The following is a 20,072-nucleotide window of genomic DNA, read 5'->3' as shown; positions in this document are numbered from 1 at the left end:
ACAATCACATATTGAAAAAGATTAGAGAACCATGCTTCTAGCACTTTTATAGCCGATGTCAAAATATTGTATTTAATATACTTTCAGTCAGTGGCGTAACAATAGCCCCACGGTCGCGGGGAGGCGCTGAGTAGGTGTGGGCACCGGGGGTCTGCAGGGCTATCGATGCTCTGCACTGCCCTTACCCCACTGGTGCATCTTGCCGTAGTTGCCGCCGCCGGGTGTGTGGCTGGGATCTGCAGATCTACTAGTCTGTGGTCCCAACTCTCCTCCTGGCTGGCTCCTGAAGGGTAGTTGCTAAATTCTAGTGGGCTAAAGGACCTTTCACGCCCAGGGGAGGAGGCCGGGGTGCTTGCTCCTTCACTATCCACGCCACCACTGGTTGCCTTTAGTAACCAGGTGGCAAGCGAAGCGGACAGTAGCGAGCCAACGTGCCCGAAGCATGGCGAGCAAACCGAGCCCACGAGGGTCCGATGCATTGAAACCAACATATAGGTAAGGTGTACAGTATTGGGAAAATAATATTGAGGAATGCTACGGGTGACAAGAAATGGGCAGTTTATTTTGCAGACGATCCCCCGTTTTGAGTGGCCACATCTCTTTTTTTATTTTATTTGCACGTGTGCAGTGAGCACGCTTAAAGTATCGATTTCATGTACTTGCAGCATTGCATACCTCCCAACTGTCCCGCTTATTGTTCCCGCGTCCCTCCCGCGGCTGGCAGTGTCCCGCGCAGGGGGGGGGGGAAGTTGGGAGTCCCCACATGTCGTCCGTGAATAGACGCTATTCATGCAGGCAGAGGGGCTGGCCACGAGCTTACAAAGCTGCTGGGCATGCCCCCACAGCGGTGGAAAACGGGGCGTGGCCTCGCAGAAGAGCTGCAAGTATAGACCATGCCCCCTGTTCGGCAGACCATGCCCCCCAAAAATTGCCGCGTGCCTTCGATGCGCACCCTATCCCGCCCAGGCTCTTCAATTGTTGGTAGGTACGGCATTGCCCACAACATCACTCCAGAGACATTCACTGTCACCTGCCACATCTGTTCCACACTCTCACCCTGTCATTTACCAGATGTGATGTGACCACCTACTGCCCCTTGTTGTGAGGACACACCTGCTTTAAAAAAAATCTGACCCCCCCCCCATCCCTTTTTTGGTGCCCCCCCCCCCGTCATAAAATTTCCAGGATCCGCCCCTGCTTCTGGGGGCAGGACCAGAGCCTCGCAAATGCTGGTATTTAACCAGCATTTTAAGGGAATGCCTGGGGGGGGGGGGGGGAAATGCAGGGGTCCAGCAGAAGTTGGGGGGCTTGCCCATCCTTCCAGCAGGCTGGTAGGGGGCCCTGATTTTCGAGAACCTTCTGACCTTTCTGGGAGGGTAGGCAAGTACTGTATGCATGAATCTCATGTGTTTGAAAAATAACAACTAGGATGCTGAATAGTTAGTAATTTATCTCTGTACTCTTTGGGGATTTCTCTCTTTGGGGTATGATACATTTCCCACTCAATTCTTGTGGTCAATAAGTTTTATATACCTAATTTAGACTTTTTTTTAGACACCTTGCAGACTGCGGGTGATGCAGAGCAGAGCATACCTGCCTACTTTACGTGTCTCCTCTCCAGAAAAAGCCCGGAGAGTAGATTCTCTGCAGATTTTCTGGGGGGGGGGGGGGGGGGGGGGGGGGGGCTGGCCGCCATTAAGCCCTGCCCCTTTCCAGTAAATGTTGTGATTTATGGCCCTTCAGGGAAGGGGGTGGTTCTGAATGACGCTGATGCAGGGGCCCCGCTAAATGTGGGAGGCTTGCTCACCCTTCTGGGGGGCCAGGAGGTGGATATGATTTTCGGGACCCTCCATGCCACTCCTGGAAGGTAGGTAAGTATGATGCAGAGTTGAGCACAAACAGTTCGCATGTAATTGTGTATTATTGCTTATGTGCACACATACTTATATTGTGCTCATCTTACCTTATACTTGGTTTACTAGTAGTGATCATTGAGCACTTGCATATACACAATCACTTGAATATAGTAATAATTAAGCATATGTCCAGCTCAGCATAGCCCACAGTTCTGTGGACACTGCCTCAGTGAACATTGCCCCATGACAGACCAGGTAGGCTTCTGCCTATCCATTGTCAATCCAACTGTGCATCACCTACTTGTGTATGTTCAGCTCTGAAGCATGTACAGTTTGCCAAGGGCCCCAATATATATTCATATGTAAACCCAATAAATTGCGAACTGTTCGTGGTTTGTGCAGGACTTGTTCCCGATGTTGCTCTCAGCCACTGTCAGCCGAATTACTCACATGCTGCGGCATTTAAATCTTATTTCCATGGAAATGCACAGATTCTTCCTTTGCGCTGTGCAATTCCTTGCAAAAATAAATCAATAGATGCGCATACAGTATGCGTACATTCTGCCTCAGCCCCACTGAGTAGGACAGCCTCCTTGTCCAATCCAACACAGAATAGGTCATATCATAACAGCCAGCGTTTATAATGAACACGTTTCTAATCCTATTTACAAATGCTGTCCAGTTTAAAACTGGCTGTCTCCATTGAGAAATCAACAACTGCATACCAGCTTTGTCTGAGTATTGTCTGCTTATTTTTAATGTCTTGTGTTCTATTCCGTGATGTTATTGCTTGTGCATGGAATTTTTCTTGCTTCCTCCGAATTTCAGACATTAATAGATTCCATAAGTGTTCAAAAGAAGAACATTCGTCAGTTTAATTATCTGCTTGCAAATATGCATCTGGGACATTTGCTCATTGGTACAATTCTGAAACATTTATCCACATTCTTAAACCCCTATTGGTAACCAATGATATTTTTCAGTGACATCACCCGGGATACGGTCATTTACCACCATTAGGTCGACATGGGGATAGGTCAACATGGTTCTAGGTCGACATCGGTCAAGGTCGACAGTCAATAGGTCGAGATGGGGTTTTTGACTGCTTTTGGACCCGACATGTCTCGACAGGTGGTATTTCATGCACTACTATGCATGGTGGGAGAATAAAATAGTGTGCGAAGCGTAGCGAGGCACCGTGCCCAAAGCATGGCGAGCACAGTGAGCCATGGGAGGGGACACGGTGCACTTTAACCAGTGTCCATGTCGACTGTGTCGACATTCAGGTAAAAAAACAGTTGAAAACCCCATGTCAACCTTTTGACTGCCAACCTAGACCATGTCGCCCTAATGCTTTTGTTGACCTGAGAACCTGTCAACCTAAAGCCATGTTGACCTTGACCCATGTTGACCTAGACCTATTTCGACCTAGACCCATGTCGACCTAATGGTGTCAACCTAATGACTGTCGACCAACTTGCTGTAGACCAAATTATCCCATTCCCATCACCCGTGGCCACTGAACATTCTGCTTGTTGGCTATATAGCCAAAATGGCATTTTCCAACGACGGGCGCATGTACGTTAGCGAGCATCACTAACAATATTGAGTGTACACACTACACATTTGAATAAAAGTTCCCACTCAGAAGGGCCCTTATAGAGATATCTTTTAAAAAGTTGTGTAGTGTGTATGGTGCTTTGCTATTTGTAATCTTTCCCTATCCTCTGGGATCTTCCCTTCCTCCTTCAAACACGCTCTTGTCTCCCCAATTCTCAAAAAAACAAATCTGGACCCCAAATCTCCATCCAACTACAGGCCCATCTCCCTCCTCCCTTATGCCTCCAAGCTCCTAGAACGTCTGACCTATAATCTTCTCCTAAGCCACCTTACTGCTAACTCCATTCTAGACCCCCTCCAATCCGGGTTCCGCCCTTTACATTCCACTGAAACTGCCCTGACCAAAGTCACTAACGATCTACTATCGGCTAAATCCAAAGGCCTCTTCTCTATCCCCATCCAGCTTGATCTGTCGGCTGCCTTTGACACTGTTGACCACCCTCTCCTGCTCAACACCCTCTGCTCCTTTGGCATCACTGGCACGGTCTTCTCCTGGTTCACCTCATACCTCTCCGATCGCTCCTTCTCCGTCTCCACTCCGAGCTCCTCCTCTCCTACTACCCCGCAGCCAGTCGGTGTTCCCCAAGGGTCAGTCCTTGGCCCTCTCCTCTTCTCCCTCTACACCACCTCTCTGGGCACCCTCATCAGCTCCTATGGTTTTCATTACCACCTTTATGCTGATGATACCCTAATCTATCTCTCCTCCTCCGACCTATCCCCATCACTCCTGTCCAAGGTCTCCGAATGCCTCACGGCCATTTCAGCCTGGATTACCCAATGCTTCCTGAAACTAAACATGGCTAAAACTGAACTTCTAATCTTTCATCCCCCGAACATCCCCTCTTCTCCCACTATCTCCATCAGCATTGGTGAAACCGAGATCACCTCCACCGACTAAACGCACTGCCTCGGTGTCATCATTGACTCCTCCCTCTCTTTCACTCCCCACATTCGTGCTCTCTCACAGTCTTGCCGCTTTCACCTACGCAACATCTCACGCATCAGACCATTCCTCTCCACTGACGCGACCAAAATTCTCATTCATTCTCTTGTCATCTCCCGCCTTGACTACTGCAACATCCTTCTCTCTGGGCTACCTCTCACCCGCCTCGCACCTCTCCAATCCATTGTTAATGCTGCTGCTAGGCTCATCTTTCTCTCCCGCCGCTCTACCTCCGCCTCCCCCCTCTGTCTATCTCTTCACTGGCTCCCCATTCCTTTCCGAGTTCTCTTTAAACTCCTCACCACCACCTACAAGGCTCTCTCCTCCTCCACCACTCCTTACCTCTCTTCACTGATCTCTATCCACACTCCCTCCTGTCCTCTTCGCTCCATCGCTGATCGCCGACTGACCTCTCACCTAATCACCTCCTCCCACTCCCGTGTCCAAGACTTCTCTCGCGCTGCCCCCCTGCACTGGAACAACCTCCGGCCACCCATCAGGCTTTCTGATTCCCTTACCTCCTTCAAGCGCTCCCTCAAAACCCACTTTTTTCGACTAGCCTATCCCTCCTCCTAACCTCTTTTGATCCTCCTATCCTGCCTCCGTTCCCCTCCGTTCCTACTTATCCTATTGTTTTTCGTTCATCCACCCACCTATTTTTAGTATGTTAACTCTTATGAGTAGGGTCCTCCTTCCTCACGTACTCACCCTACATCTTTACCTCACCTGTGCTCCTGTCCTGTTCTTCCCTTCCTCTACTTCATCTTCAGTCTCCTCGACAATTTCGACACCTACTTCTGAACTGATGCTGATTTTAGTTCTACCAGCTATACCCCTATTCATACTGTATTTTTCAACACACCCTGTACATTACCTTGTAATTTGTTTTTTGTTTGCTATGTACGGCGCTGCGGACACTTTGCGGCGCCTTATAAATAAACGTACTACTACTACTACTACTAATTGTAACTTGCTTAATCGCTGCTCTGTATATACCACACCAGTAACAAAAAAAAACACAACAGAAACATGAATAAATAAATAGATTTATTATAACTAAATAACATTTTAGTTTCTTTCTTATTATTTTAGAGGGGGTAATGTGGTAACTGTACCTCAATGTTGTGTCAATAAAAAAAAAATCCAATTAAAACTTGTCAAACTGCTTACTGCAGGGAACACCCGGAATATTATTTCATGTCTTGTTTTGCACTAACATTCTGATTTATGACACTACATTTCATTCCCTGTTGGCGTAACATAAACAATTAATGAATTAATTGATAGAATAATATTCTTTGTGTTCTTGTGTGTTAATCATGAACACTGTTACTTAATGTTTCGCAATAACTCAGACAAGTACATTACTGAACAACTCTCATTGTACAAAATAATTTACCCAAAAATAAATAAATAAATGTGTGGTTCTCTCTTGTTACCAATGCCTTAGAAATGGTTTGTGCAAAATATAACTTTATCCTTTATGTTAAATGCACTTTGGTCCGGATTCAGACTTGTGTGTGTATGTCCGCAGCCTAGCAAAAATATAAACGCTACATACCGCCCGGCCATACCCCCCCGATGCACAAATCCCCACTCTAACATGAAGGGTAATGTGTTCGCTTACACATACACACATACCCCGCAGCCTCTTAAACAAACACTGGAATTTGCGGGTCCGTGGGGGGGGGGGGGGGGGGGGACGACTAAAATGCCACAAATCATGTAATCTCGTGTCATTTTAGCCCCGTGGACCCGCAAATCTAGGCCTTTGCTTGGATTGAGGGCGGGACTTTGAGAAGTCTACATTGTCCCCGCCCCCGACATGCAGATTTGTTGTCCTCTCTGGGCTTCTCCCTGAGAGGCAACTACAAATGTAAGCAAGTACAGTATGCCTAAATCCATTTCCTTAAATCATTATGAATCACTGCATATATTCTTCATATCACAATTTCTGAGAAGTTTGATGTGTAAGTATAATGTTATGTAGAAGTGGAGCCAGCATTTTATAATATAATTTGGAATGTTACAATAGCTCTGCTTTTAGATGAAATCACTGCAGAAGATGACCACAGCTAATACAGTTCTCACACCGTTTCCTTAAGTCAGCACTTCCTGTTATCTTTGGGGACTTCTGCTTTCTCATATAATAACTACCATGGCTGAATATGGGACATAACATGGATGTATATGGGAAATAACATCAATATGGTCATTTAAATGGTGTAATACCAGATCTAAAATAACTCTAGACAGAAACCGCCAATGTCAATGCTCTGGGCATGTTCATTCCACAATAGGAGCCTTTGTACATGGGATAGAACATAACACCAAAAACATCTTTAGAAATGCCAACATCACAAGCACAATATTGGGCAAATTTACATGAGATGTTGCTATGGGCAACAAATCACAATCTACTTATTTATTTATTTAGCACCTTCTATAAGATAATATATATTGTCTGATTTATTGCCCATAGCAACATCTCATGTGTCAATAGAACTCCTATCTTAGTAAATTTCCCCCTTTGAATCAATAATATACGGCCTAATTCAGACCCAATCACAGGACAAACTTGTTCTTAAAATGGGCAAAACCATGAGCACTGCAGGTGGGGCAGATGTAACATGAGAGTTAGATATGGGTGGGGTGTGTTAAAATTTAAATCTAAATTGCAGTGTAAAAATAAAGCAGCCAATACTTATCCTGCACAGAATTAAAATAGCTCACCCAAATCTAACTCCCTCTGCACATGTTCCATATGCCCCACCTGCAGTGCAGCATGGTTTTTCTCATTTTGAGAAAAAACTTGTCCTGCAATCAATCTGAATTGGGCCCATAGACTGCATGCACACACTATATACAGAGCAAAATAGAAATATCACCATACTGGGGCATACACGTGGTGCCATTCTGGCTACAGACGATATTGAATATGCGATTCCTCCTTGAAGTGTATGGAGCCTATTTTGGCTACATGCACTGCGATTTTGACTATGGCCCTTATTCTAATCGGATCGGTACGGCCCGCGTGCGGCCGTACCGCCGATGTTTTTACTCTGCACATGCGCAGAGGTCAATCTGCGCATGTGCAGCCCCCTTCGCCGCAGACGGATTTCGTCCGCCGCAAAGGGGGCGTATAGGGGCGTGAGAGGCTTCATGCCCTCATTTCCCTATGTGTACGCCCCGCGTTTCATGGGCGTTCCCATGCAAACGCGGGGCGTATGCATGGTAATGAGGGCATGACGCCCTCATTACCATGACATGGGGGCGGAAAGCTGACGTCGCCGGATGTCAGCTTTCAGCCCCCATACAAGCTACCACACGGACGATTGTCCGTGTGGTCTTAGCTTGCGGGAGCTGCCGCGGCGTGCGGGCCTGCCTTCGATGGTCGACGACCATCGAATGCAGGGGGCAGCTCCCACCATGGTGGAGGCGTAGCCTCCACCATTTTAATGCGGATCGCCAGCCGTCCGTGTACGGACGGCCGTGGCGATCCGTCTGGTGGGCGGCCCTTGGTTTGTGCGGTCGGAGCCCCGTGTGCGGCTCTGACCGCACCAACCAGAATAAGGGCCTATGTGCTATTTGGCCTATGGCAGGGGTCAGGGAACTTTTTTTTACCTTTTACCCCAAAATATATTTAGATACGCCCTTGATTTGAAAGGAAGGAAAACATATAAGTGTAATACACCATGTACCCCAAGAAAATGATCATATATATCCTGCTAGCACAGTACACTTCCCATTGCATGGAAATACCTGCCTGATCAGCTGCACAAGTGGAGAGATCTGCGGCGCCTTTGTCAGCAAGAGGCGTCTGGCATCTGTGCGGTGTTTGATGTCTAATTCCATCCAGATGCTTGTGAGGTATTGTACATCGTGTAACCAAGTCAAATCCCAGCGCTGGCTCCCAATCCACCAGAGCTACGCTGGTTGTCAGCTGACCCGCCACCACCTCCGACACCTCTGTGTCTGCTCCCGGCACTGGCTCCCCTCACATCGGAGCAACACCGGTGGAAGTGGACTTATCAGTGGTTGTTATCACCGCACTCTCAAGCAGTACAAGTCGGTAATATTACTATCACATTACAAGCTGATTATATCCTAGCATTAATAGAAGGAACATTGCTTTTTACATTGCCGCTATTGTGAATCAAAGTTGCGATATATTTAAAAGGCCATATCCTTAACAACATTTAAATACATTCCAGAATTTACAAAATTAATTGGGAGCTCCCCATATATATATATATATATATATATATATATATATATATATATATATATAATTGCTTGAAATATTGCTATTCGAGTTTAAACAGGTTAAAAATACCCAAAGGAACCCCATTAATTGATAGGAATATAGTGGATATTGCTAGACTTCTAATGAATTGATTTTTTTATTAATTAATAAATTGTTCTATGAATTGGTTTATTGAATGATGATATATTCCATTTGTATGTCTTTAAATAGGTATTTACATATGCTTTAACTGAATACATTTTTAATTAGATCAACACAGTGCGCTCTCTTATTTTTTTTCTTTTGGTCTAGATTTTTTAAAATCTTTTGGGAGCAGCACCACAGAAACTGTGGTCTTTTTTAATATTTATTAATTATTATTAGATTTGCTGCACCTGATTATACATTTAGTATAATCTTCTTGTAGTACAGTACAAAGCCTGGCAGCAATTGATGATGATGATGACCATGTATGACTGTGTGTGTCAGGACCCGGGGTGCCGTGGACGCACCCACTGGCAGTACTGTGGTGGTCACACAGACGCCCCAGACCTCCGCTACATACTGGAGTCATAGGACGCGTCAGGGGAACAGCCGCGCGGCAGAGACTTCCTCCGCAGCTTCCGGACGCCGGGCGTCGGGGGTTGCTAGGCAACCAGCCCGGCGCGCTGCTTCCGGCAGTACTGACAGAGGTCCCGGCGTGTTGCCAGGTAACAGCAGACGCCGGGCGATTCAAACCTAGTCCTGACTGTTTCCTGGCAGTCAGGACGCCGGTTGCTTGGCGCCCTTTTCTTCGGGCACCTATCACCTTGTTAGAGGCTCGGTTTAGGTGCCTCTCTTTCATTGGTCCGGCTCCCTTTATCAGCGGTCTGAGAATGCTCTCAGACGCTGGTGATAGATTCCTGTTACTTGCGGGTCAGCTGTCTTTGTTACAGGCAGCCATCCCTGGTGTACGATCGGCTGTACCCACGCGGTCCGGACACCCACATCTCTTCCACCCCTGTTGGGTGCCGTGAGTTATCCTGGGCTACCGCCGAGTAGCATTATTTCTATGTTGTGTGCCCTGGTAGGAGGTGGGCCTTGTTCCTCCTTATTGGTTGTTTATGTACGATTAGTTGTGGGGTCACAACTCTCTTTAGTTACATTTTGGTCTCATAGGTATTTTTGGGACTAGGTTCATTTACGTTGCGCGACGGTGTCGCAGTATTACGTTACCTAGGTATTTATGCTATTTGTGTCTTTACTTGGCTATGTGAAAGATACCCCTAGGTATCCAGCCATTTTCCCCGGATTGCTTCATCATCCCGGGTTCCTGGGGACCACTGCCTTAGGGGTAGTTAGCTTCATCCCCTTGTTCTCTCCTAACTTTGGTGGTCGCGTTGTCCCCTCTCAATACCAGGTGGCATCGGGGTTGGAGCCTGACTAACGGGCTCCTTCGAACGCGGCTATTATTGGCGAAGCCTAGTACTAGCACGCATCCACCAAAGGTATTCAGAAACAACGGAGGTAGGGTGGCAGGAGAGGTCCCAGGAACCTAACAGTGTGTGGTACAAGATTTGTACAAAACACAGCCATACATGGTCATCATCATCAATGGCTGTCAGGCTGTGTGGGGTACAGCCATTGATAATGTGACGTCCAGGCAACTATTAGAGTCAGTACAGTACATCACGCAGGGAAGCGTATTACACACAAGGGCATGACGCACTGCACTGCTCCAGGTCCTTCTATATCTATAGATTCTATATGCAATTAAATGAAATTCCTGGGGGTAATAGACAGTCACGCTGCTGAGACACAGCCGGGCATGCATATAGATTCATTTGCATACCTAGCTGTGTCTCGGCAGCACGTCCATCCATTACTCCCAGGAATTTAATTTTTACCCCATTTGGGGTAATTTACCCTTGTTCCTGACCACTGGCCTATGGCCAAATACATTACAAGTGACATAGTAAAAATTGCCTTAAGTAGTGTACACACAGTGTGAGTCATGTTCTATTTAATCCCGATTTGATCGGGATTAAATCGGGATCAAATCGCACAGCCCTAGGGTGGCAAATCCCGGGATCGGGATCGGCGGGATCCCGGGATTTGGCCCCCAAAACGCCGGGATTTCAATCCCGGGATTGGAATTTCCAATCCCGGGATTTCGGGATTAAACTGCGCATGCGCAGTCTAATGCCGGGCAGCGTCTGAGCACTCAGACGCTGCCTGGCTTCTCCCATACCCCGCAGTGCGCAGCGTGACGAGGTCACGCTGCGAGGTCACGCTTCGCAGGGCACAGCCGCACATCCGCCTCGGCCGCCCGCCCGCCCAGCGCTCTCGGCCGGCCACCCGCCCACCCACCCAGCGCTGGAGACCACAGCTGCCCAAACTTCCCAGCATCCTTAGAGCCAAAGGTATCAGCACATGGAGGCTATTGCCGGCACTGATGACTTGGTACTGTACACTGTGTATCGTTAGTATATAATAGGAAAGCCTCTCTCTGACATAAGCTAGAGCAGGGTAGCTAATAAGGGAGCACATGGTAGGCTGGGTGTTACAGGTGCCTGGAATCCCCTTTCCTAGGCCAGGTGTACTGATTACAGTATGGGAAGGGATATTCACACAGACTTGTCCTACTTTTAGGCCTGGCTCTTTATTACATCTTCTAGCAGTAAAGGAAGCCGCGCTCCTTTAGACTTTGCTTCCAAAGGGCTTACGCAGATTCCCGTGGCAGAGTGACACCACTAGCTGTCACGTTCTTATCACCTAGGAGAGCTCCCCGGCTGGCACTGGGGAGGTGATCAGGAAAACACCACCGCTAGGGAAGCCAATCCCGGGATCCCGGGAATCCCGGGATTGAGCATTTTTCAATCCCGAATCCCGGGATTGAAAAAATGCCCCGGTATTGGCATCCCTACACAGCCCCCTGTACACATTTGATTTAGACTACGTAGCACAGATCTGTAGTAAATAGTCTTGCCTGCACAGTCTATTTTTCTATTCGATTTTGATGCTGTGCATATGGATCAAATCAGGATAGAATACAGCTGAAAACCGTTCCATTTCAATTTGATTTTGATTATTTAAGCAAAGTCTAATAGTAGTAGTAGTAGTACGTTTATTTATAAGGCACCACAAAGTGTCCGCAGCGCCGTACATAGCAAACAAAAAACAAATTACAAGGTAATGTACAGGGTGTGGTGATAAAGTACAGCATAAATAGGGGTATAGCTGGTAGAACTAAAATAAGCATCAGTTCTGAAGTAGGTGTCGAACTTGTCGAGGAGACTGAAGATGAAGTAGAGGAAGGGAAGAACAGGACAGGAGCACAGGTGAGGTAAAGAGGTAGGGTGACTATGTGAGGAAGGAGGGCCCTACTCATAAGAGTTAACATACTAAAAGGAGGTGGGTGGATGAACGAAAAACAATAGGATAAGTAGGAACGGATGAGAACAGAGGCAGGATAGGAGGATCAAAAGAGGTTAGAAGGAGGGATAGGCTAGTCGAAAAAAGTGGGTTTTGAGGGAGCGCTTGAAGGAGGTAAGGGAATCAGAAAGCCTGATGGGTGGCTGGAGGTTGTTCCAGTGCAGGGGGGCAGTGCGAGAGAAGTCTTGGACACGGGAGTGGGAGGAGGCGATTAGGTGAGAGGTCAGTCGGCGGTCAGCGGCGGAGCGAAAAGGATGGGAGGGAGTGGTGATAGAGATCAGTGAAGAGAGGTACGGAGAGGTGGAGGAGGAGAGAGCCTTGTAGGTGGTGGTGAGGAGTTTAAAGAGAACTCGGAAAGGAATGGGGAGCCAGTGAAAAGATAGACAGAGGGGGGAGGCAGAGGTAGAGTGGCGGGAGAGGAAGATGAGCCTAGCAGCAGCGTTAACAATGGATTGGAGAGGTGTGAGGCGAGTGAGAGGTAGCCCAAAGAGAACGATGTTGCAGTAGTCAAGGCGGGAGATGACAAGAGAGTGAATGAGAATTTTGGTCGCGTCAGTGGAGAGGAATGGTCTGATGCGCGAAATGTTGTGTGGGTGAAAGCGGCAAGACTGTGAGAGAGCACGAATGTGGGGGGTGAAAGAGAGGGAGGAGTCAATGATGAAACCAAGGCAGCGCGTTTGGTCGGTGGAGGTGATCTCGGTTTCACCAATGCTGATGGAGATAGTGGGAGAAGAGGGGATGTTTGGGGGATGGAAGATTAGAAGTTCAGTTTTAGCCATGTTTCAGGAAGCGTTGGGTCATCCAGGCTGAGATGGCCGTGAGGCATTCGGAGACCTTGGACATGAGTGATGGGGATAGGTCGGGGGAGGAGAGATAGATTAGGGTATTATCAGCATAAAGGTGGTAATGGAAGCCATAGGAGCTGATGAGGGTGCCCAGAGAGGTGGTGTAGAGGGAGAAGAGGAGAGGGTCAAGGACTGACCCTTGGGGAACACCGACTGGCTGCGGGGTAGTAGGAGAGGAGGAGCTCGGAGTAGAGACAGCGAAGGAGCAATCGGAGAGGTACAGATGGGGCCGGGCTCTTCTTTGCTGGCGAATCGCCAGAACGTCACCATCTGACTGAGACGCGCGTGCGTCTCACGCGCACGCGCGTCTCAATCTCCGTCGGCGGGGCGACGGGAACCCTGTCCATCTCCGCTACAGGGAGACGGACAGGGTTAGGGGGGGGGTGCGGGCAGGTGGCGGGGACCCTGGGTGACCGCCGACAAGCCGACGGTCACCCGGGGGAAGCGCTGGAAGCAGGACGTGCGCGTCTCTCATGCGCGCGCGTCCCCTTCTCGCTATACAGATGGGGGATGGCGGCTTGCTTCGCCATCGCCATCCCCTGCAAAGATGACCCATGCCCCATCTGTATGAGGTGAACCAGGAGAAGACCGTGCCAGTGATGCCAAAGGAGCAGAGGGTGTTGAGCAGGAGAGGGTGGTCAACAGTGTCAAAGGCAGCCGACAGATCAAGCTGGATGAGGATAGAGAAGAGGCCTTTGGATTTAGCCGATAGTAGATCGTTAGTGACTTATATAGTAATAGAAAAGTAGACCGAATTGAACCGTGTGTCTACCACATAAAACTGCACATTCTATTTTTCCTTGAGATACATACCTCACGGGGCACCCGTCAGTATCACAAGCAGGGGAAACACTCTGAGATTTTGACTAAATTTTCATACAATTTTGACTATACAGTCAAAATTGTTAGCCAAATCTCACCATGTGTATGCACCTTAAGAAAGATATAGAAATAGGGTTCCTACCAGGGGCAGAATTTCCATGGGGTCTATATTTATTGGGTCAGGGATATACTGCCTAGAACATCTATACTCACCCTGTTCTAAACTCAGTGAGATCAAATGATTCACTTTCACAAAAGTGATAACATGGAGATTGATAAGCAACCAACCAATCAGCTCCTGACTGACATTTTTCAAACACAGTCTGTGACATGGCAGGTAGGAGCTGATTGGATGGCTGTTTATCACTCTCCATTTTATCACTCTTGAAGTTTAGTGCATCGTTGGCACTTGTACTAAAAAAAAAAAAAACCTTCATCTTAACCGTCTGTATACAACCATTCCTGGTGCTTTTATATAGATTTCTGTGAGGCAGGCTATTGTATCTATTAATCCCATACAGTAGTCTGTGGTCCTATTATTGCTGCAGGTACTTGTGGAGTATCACGGCTCCCACGACCTGCATCGTATGCAGATCGTATGCTAAAAATAGCATCGCATCGCATCGCATGTGGCATACGATGGCATACGATGCGATGCGATGTTTTACCGATTTTTGACTATTTTAGCTCAAAAATCGTATGCCATCGCATAACATCGTATGCCATATGTAGTGGCATACGATGTCATACGATGCGATACGATGTTTTACCGATTTTTTAGCAAAAATGGTCAAAAATCGGTAAAACATCGGATAACATCGTATGCCATATGTACTGGCATACGATGACATACGATGCGATACGATGTTTTACCGATTTTTGAGCAAAAATGGTGAAAAATCGGTAAAACTTCGGATAACATCGTATGCCATATGTAGTGGCATACGATGTCATATGATGCGATACGATGTTTTACCGATTTTTGATCAAAAATGGTGAAAAATCGGTAAAACATCGCATGGCATCGTATGCCATTGATGCGATACGATGTTTTACCGATTTTTGAGCCATTTTAGCTCAAAAATCGTATGCGATCGCATCGGATGCCATACGATGGCATCCGATGCGATGCGATGGCACCCGATTTTGCACTGAAATGCATCAGAATGCATTGAAATGTGTATTAAAGTAGTGAAATGCCCCCAAATGCCATTTTTCATAGTGCACCACCCCAACTATCAACGTCAACCCGAAGCGTGGCGAGCGCAGCGAGCCCGCGAGGGGCGGCGGTACGCGTCCTACGACCTTTTCATACCCCCACTATCCACGTCGGCGTGGAGTTGAGAATAGAATAGTGTGGCGAGCGCAGCGAGCCACCGAGCCCGAAGCGTGGCGAGCGCAGCGAGCCCCGCGAGGGGACGCGGATACCTTCACAGCTATACGCGTCTCCTCGCGGGCTTTACAGGTATCCGCGTCCCCTCGCGGGGCTCGCTGCGCTCGCCACGCTTCGGGCTCGGTGGCTCGCTGCGCTCGCCACACTATTCTATTCTCAACTCCACGCCGACGTGGATAGTGGGGGTATGAAAAGGTCGTAGGACGCGTACCGCCGCCCCTCGCGGGCTCGCTGCGCTCGCCACGCTTCGGGTTGACGTTGATAGTGGGGGTGGTGCACTATGAAAAATGGCATTTGGGGGCATTTCACTACTTTAATACACATTTCAATGCATTCTGATGCATTTCAGTGCAAAATCGGGTGCCATCGCATCGCATCGGATGCCATCGTATGGCATCCGATGCGATCAGATACGATTTTTGAGCTAAAATGGCTCAAAAATCGGTAAAACATCGTATCGCATCGATGGCATACAATGCCATGCGATGTTTTACCGATTTTTCACCATTTTTGCTCAAAAATCGGTAAAACATCGTATCGCATCGTATGACATCGTATGCCACTACATATGGCATACGATGTTATCCGATGTTTTTCCGATTTTTGACCATTTTTGCTCAAAAATCGGTAAAACATCGTATCGCATCGTATGACATCGTATGCCACTACATATGGCATACGATGCCATGCGATGGCATACGATTTTTGAGCAAAAATGCTCAAAAATCGGTAAAACATCGCATCGCATCGTATGCCATCGTATGCCACTACATATGGCATACGATGCCATACGATGGGAGCCGTGATACTCCACAAGTACCTTGCTGCATTTCCTTGGAAAACAGCAGAGCAGGAGGCCTGAAGTGTTCACAAGATGCAGATGTCATATAAGGCTAGTCACTGCAGTCACATCAATTTGTGGTATCAGGAAAGGCAACATAATCACTCAGTTTTCAGATGTATCACACCCAGCTCCCTCACATTCAGACTGAGGAATAATAGACATACCGTGATGCAAAACGCCATCTTGCCTCAAGGAAACCTCATGTAGGCTGCATAAACATGCCAAAGCAAGAGGCCAACAGATCACAGAAGACTAGAAAACGTAAAAAACCTAGGAAAGAAAGTTTCCATAATTGGAGTGTTGTCTGTTCACCAAACTGATCAGCTGCTATATTTAGAAAAGCTGTTTATTTCTTCAGGGGGAACCGCATGAAAGAAAGAATTTTGCTCGGCTGAAAACACACAGAATTTGTTTTTCTTTCAAACAATTTATGTTTCAAAAATGAAACATTTATTATGCTGTTGAAAAAGCTACATTATTGACCAAGAGGGAAACAACATTGACATTTGCACACTATTTGCCTATTTCAGAGTTGGACGCAGATTCTGTTGTGACTCCAGTCATGCGTTCTGGGTTCTCCCGCTGCTGGTGCCTCTTATCTGTCATTATTATGTACAGAAGATGCAATAGCAGACTGGGACACATACAGAAAATATACAGTATACGACACAACCATATTTAACATAATTTCTCCTCCTCATTACCTCCCACAGGGCCTTATTCTAGTTCACTCTTACGGTGACCATACACGCACCGATTATCAAATGCGTTTTGTACTTTTTAAGTACAAAACGCATCTTATGTACAATAATCGTGGTGTGTTTATGGGCGTTTACGATGCGATGCGACGCACGTTCCCGGGAGCCCGATATTGTATGTCCAAAAAAGTATGTGCAGCACGTACATTTTAGACTACATCTGAAAATTAACAGTACAAACATGGGTTAATTGCATCGCATCGCACGCATCAAAATACACATCGCATCGCATTATGGCAGGAAAATTGTATAGAACCATTGTACAGTCAAAAACGCATAGTACAGTAAAATCGGTGCGTGTATGGTCACCATTAGAGGCAAATTCCTTCTCAGATAGACAAAACCATGTGCACTGCAGGTGGGGCAGATATAACATGTGCATAGAGAGTTAGATTTGGGTGGGGGTTTTCTTCAAAGTGCGATCTTTATTGCAGTGTAAAAATAAAGCAGTCAGTATTTTCCCTGCACAGAAACCAAATAACTCACCCAAATCTAATTCTATCTGCACCTGTTAAATCTGCCCCCCCCCCCCCCCCCCCTGCAGTGCACATGGTTTTGTCCATCTGAGAAGGCATTTGCCTCTAAGAGTGACCTAGAATAAGGCCCACAGTAATAATTAGTGTGAGTTGGTAATCAATCAACTGAAAAAGGTAAACTGCACAAATATCAGCATTGTGCACACAACCAGTATGCTCGACAACTCATAGCGGACCAGATATACTAAGCATTGAAAAGTGATAAAATTGAGAGTGAATAACAACCAATCATGTTGTAACTGTCATTTTTCAAACACAGCTTGTGACATTGCAGGTAGGAGCTTATTAGCTGTTTATCAATCTCCATTTTAGAACTTTTCAACCTTCATCTGGCCCAGAAGGTACATGTAGGAAGGGAAATGATTGTTAAGATTTTTTTATACTACGAAGCCTCAGACACATTACTTGACAGCCATCCGATATTATCGCACACTCAGAACGGTATTGGCCACCGATACCATTCAGTGACATCACTGGGACCCACGGTCATTTGCAGGTCATTTGGATATATTGCCACATTGACCTGCATGTTCAGTAGATATCAATCCTCGTTAACAATATTGAGTAATTGTATAATTTTGAGAACAAGTCTGAATTTGTTAAAATGATTACAGTTAAAAAAGGGACATGGAAAAGGAACAACAAAATATTCTGGATAGGCAAAAAAAGAAAATATAAAAAAATATAAATGATTAAATGATTAAATTACAAAAAAAGTATTGATAATAAAAACCTTTCAAATGGCAAAATTGAAGAAGTCTTAGGAGAATGGGTAATTTTTCAACAAATGATTCTTCCATTTCAGCTATAGAATCTGAGGTACTTATATGTTAGTTGGGCGCCCATTAAGCTATTTGCTTAGTTTTACACGTACGCTCGCCACGCTTCACTATATAAAATCAACTCCATGCCGACATGGATAGTGGGGGTATGAGCGCACTTACTATAGTGGGCGCCCAACTAACATATAAGTACCAAATCTGATAATCATGTTTGATCCCAGTTGGTCAAATCAAACTTGCTAAGATACTAATTAAGCATATATGCTTAAGCATGGATATCTTTAAAAGCTGATCTGTAAAATGGTTTTGCATTTGTCACCCCTCTCGCACAGATAGTTTGCTGTTACACAGCATTCAAAGAAGTTGTGTTTTTCCTGTGTCCCATAAAATGCTTAATTCAAAAGTAGCAAAACGTTTTAACTTCACATTTCTAATTAAACTGAACAAACTGCCCACCAAATCTTTCTGTATTCTAGCCTGGGCTTATGGGGTAGACTGTATGCATGTGTATTTAAATGGCACAAAATATTTAGTGATGGCTGTCAAAGATGAGGATGGCCTTGGTTTGCGGTGAGGAGAAGGAAGGGTGCCCAAATTATATTTTTACACCTGAGCCCACCACCCACCAGTTCCACCACTTAATTTAACAATGTATATTTGTAACAACAATTCTCAGTGAGTTCATTTCAAATCTTATAGCAATGTTTAATTATTTTACCTCTCTGGAAATGTCTGCTCCCTTCAGTAATGGATGGACTATAAAAGCATTGGTTGGTTGCTTTTGAAATTAACAAATCAATATAGTTTGCTGTTAACTTACTAACAGTATAAAAATGCATAAACAAGTTACAAATAAATACCTCTGAACAATAACCAACAAATATCAAAATGTCTAAATACACCCTGTATATGTATACAAATGGGTAATTAATATAAAGTCTTTGACTGGAAGCCAAATACGTGCAATTTTTGAGGTCAGGGCAGGATTGAGAGGACACAATGGAAGGGCATAGATTGTTATCATGCTTCCTCTATGCCTGTGCCACCTAGTCTGTACATTGCAGAAGAGGAAGTTCGCTGATTAAAAGCTTTAATGTAGACACTGCCCTGTATTTCAACAACAACCCCAAGGGAAACAAGGGCAGGAAAAGCGTCCGCTGCCACTGATGTAGTTATCTGGACATGTACAGTATTTAGTGATGTCACCTATATCTCAGTATCATTTGGTATATGCTGGCAAGTCGAAAACATTTGTCAGTGGTCACTGTTTAGCATATGGGGTTTATAGTCATAGGGGTTATTCAATGTGTCCTTTTTTGGGGGGCGAACATTTTAGATGCCTACTGTATGTATTCAATTCCAGGCATTTTTGCCCGTTTATGTCTTTTTTGGCTGCTGCTGTTTCACTTTTTTTGAGGTTGAAACTACATTGGTGAAAACTGACTAAAAACCGTTTCAAAGCGCAATTTTGTCGAACACACGTGGATTGAGGGATAAATCGCAGATCGACATGTTTTTTCGACCGTGCCAAATGTTTTGCCTCAGGGAAAAATCTGCACTGTAACTGAATAGGTTGAATCTAAAGGTCCATACACATTGGGTGATTATGCCCAGCTTGTATGGACAACGATGATGAGGAAAATCACTTGGCTGAGAAATGCTCAGTGCATACACATTGAGCGGTTTTTGCCCTTCCCCGCAATTTTCCCCGGGGTGGATGACTTTCCATAGCAGAACGCTATGGAAAGTCGTGCACTCCCTCGCTCATTTGCTGGTAATACCAGCAGATGAGCATCGGCCGGCAGCCATGATGCTGGAGCGCGCATAGCACTCACCGCTGCTTTCATGCTGAAAGCCGCTCAGACGAAAAAACTGAACGTGAACAGGGCTTTAATCTGACCGAAAAACCTTGAATAGTGCACATTTTTCACTTAGACAAAAATTTGTCAGCAATTTAAGACCCATTATAGTGGTAAATTTACTTAAGTGTGAGTTTTAGAGGTGAGAGATGTT

At 46.0% G+C, this 20,072-nt stretch overlaps 1 protein-coding gene across 1 annotated transcript in view; it reads right to left on the bottom strand.

Annotated features, from left to right (window-relative positions):
• RGS5 (regulator of G protein signaling 5) overlaps positions 1 to 20,072 on the bottom strand; it is a 146,460-nt gene that overhangs the window by 89,001 nt on the left and 37,387 nt on the right. The gene's annotated exons all lie outside the window — the stretch shown is intronic.

The sequence above is a fragment of the Crinia signifera genome, chromosome 8 (genome assembly GCF_055691185.1).
Source record: "Crinia signifera chromosome 8, ASM5569118v1, whole genome shotgun sequence".
NCBI classification, from domain to species: domain Eukaryota; kingdom Metazoa; phylum Chordata; class Amphibia; order Anura; family Myobatrachidae; genus Crinia; species Crinia signifera.
This window is presented reverse-complemented; position numbering and strand designations above follow the sequence as displayed.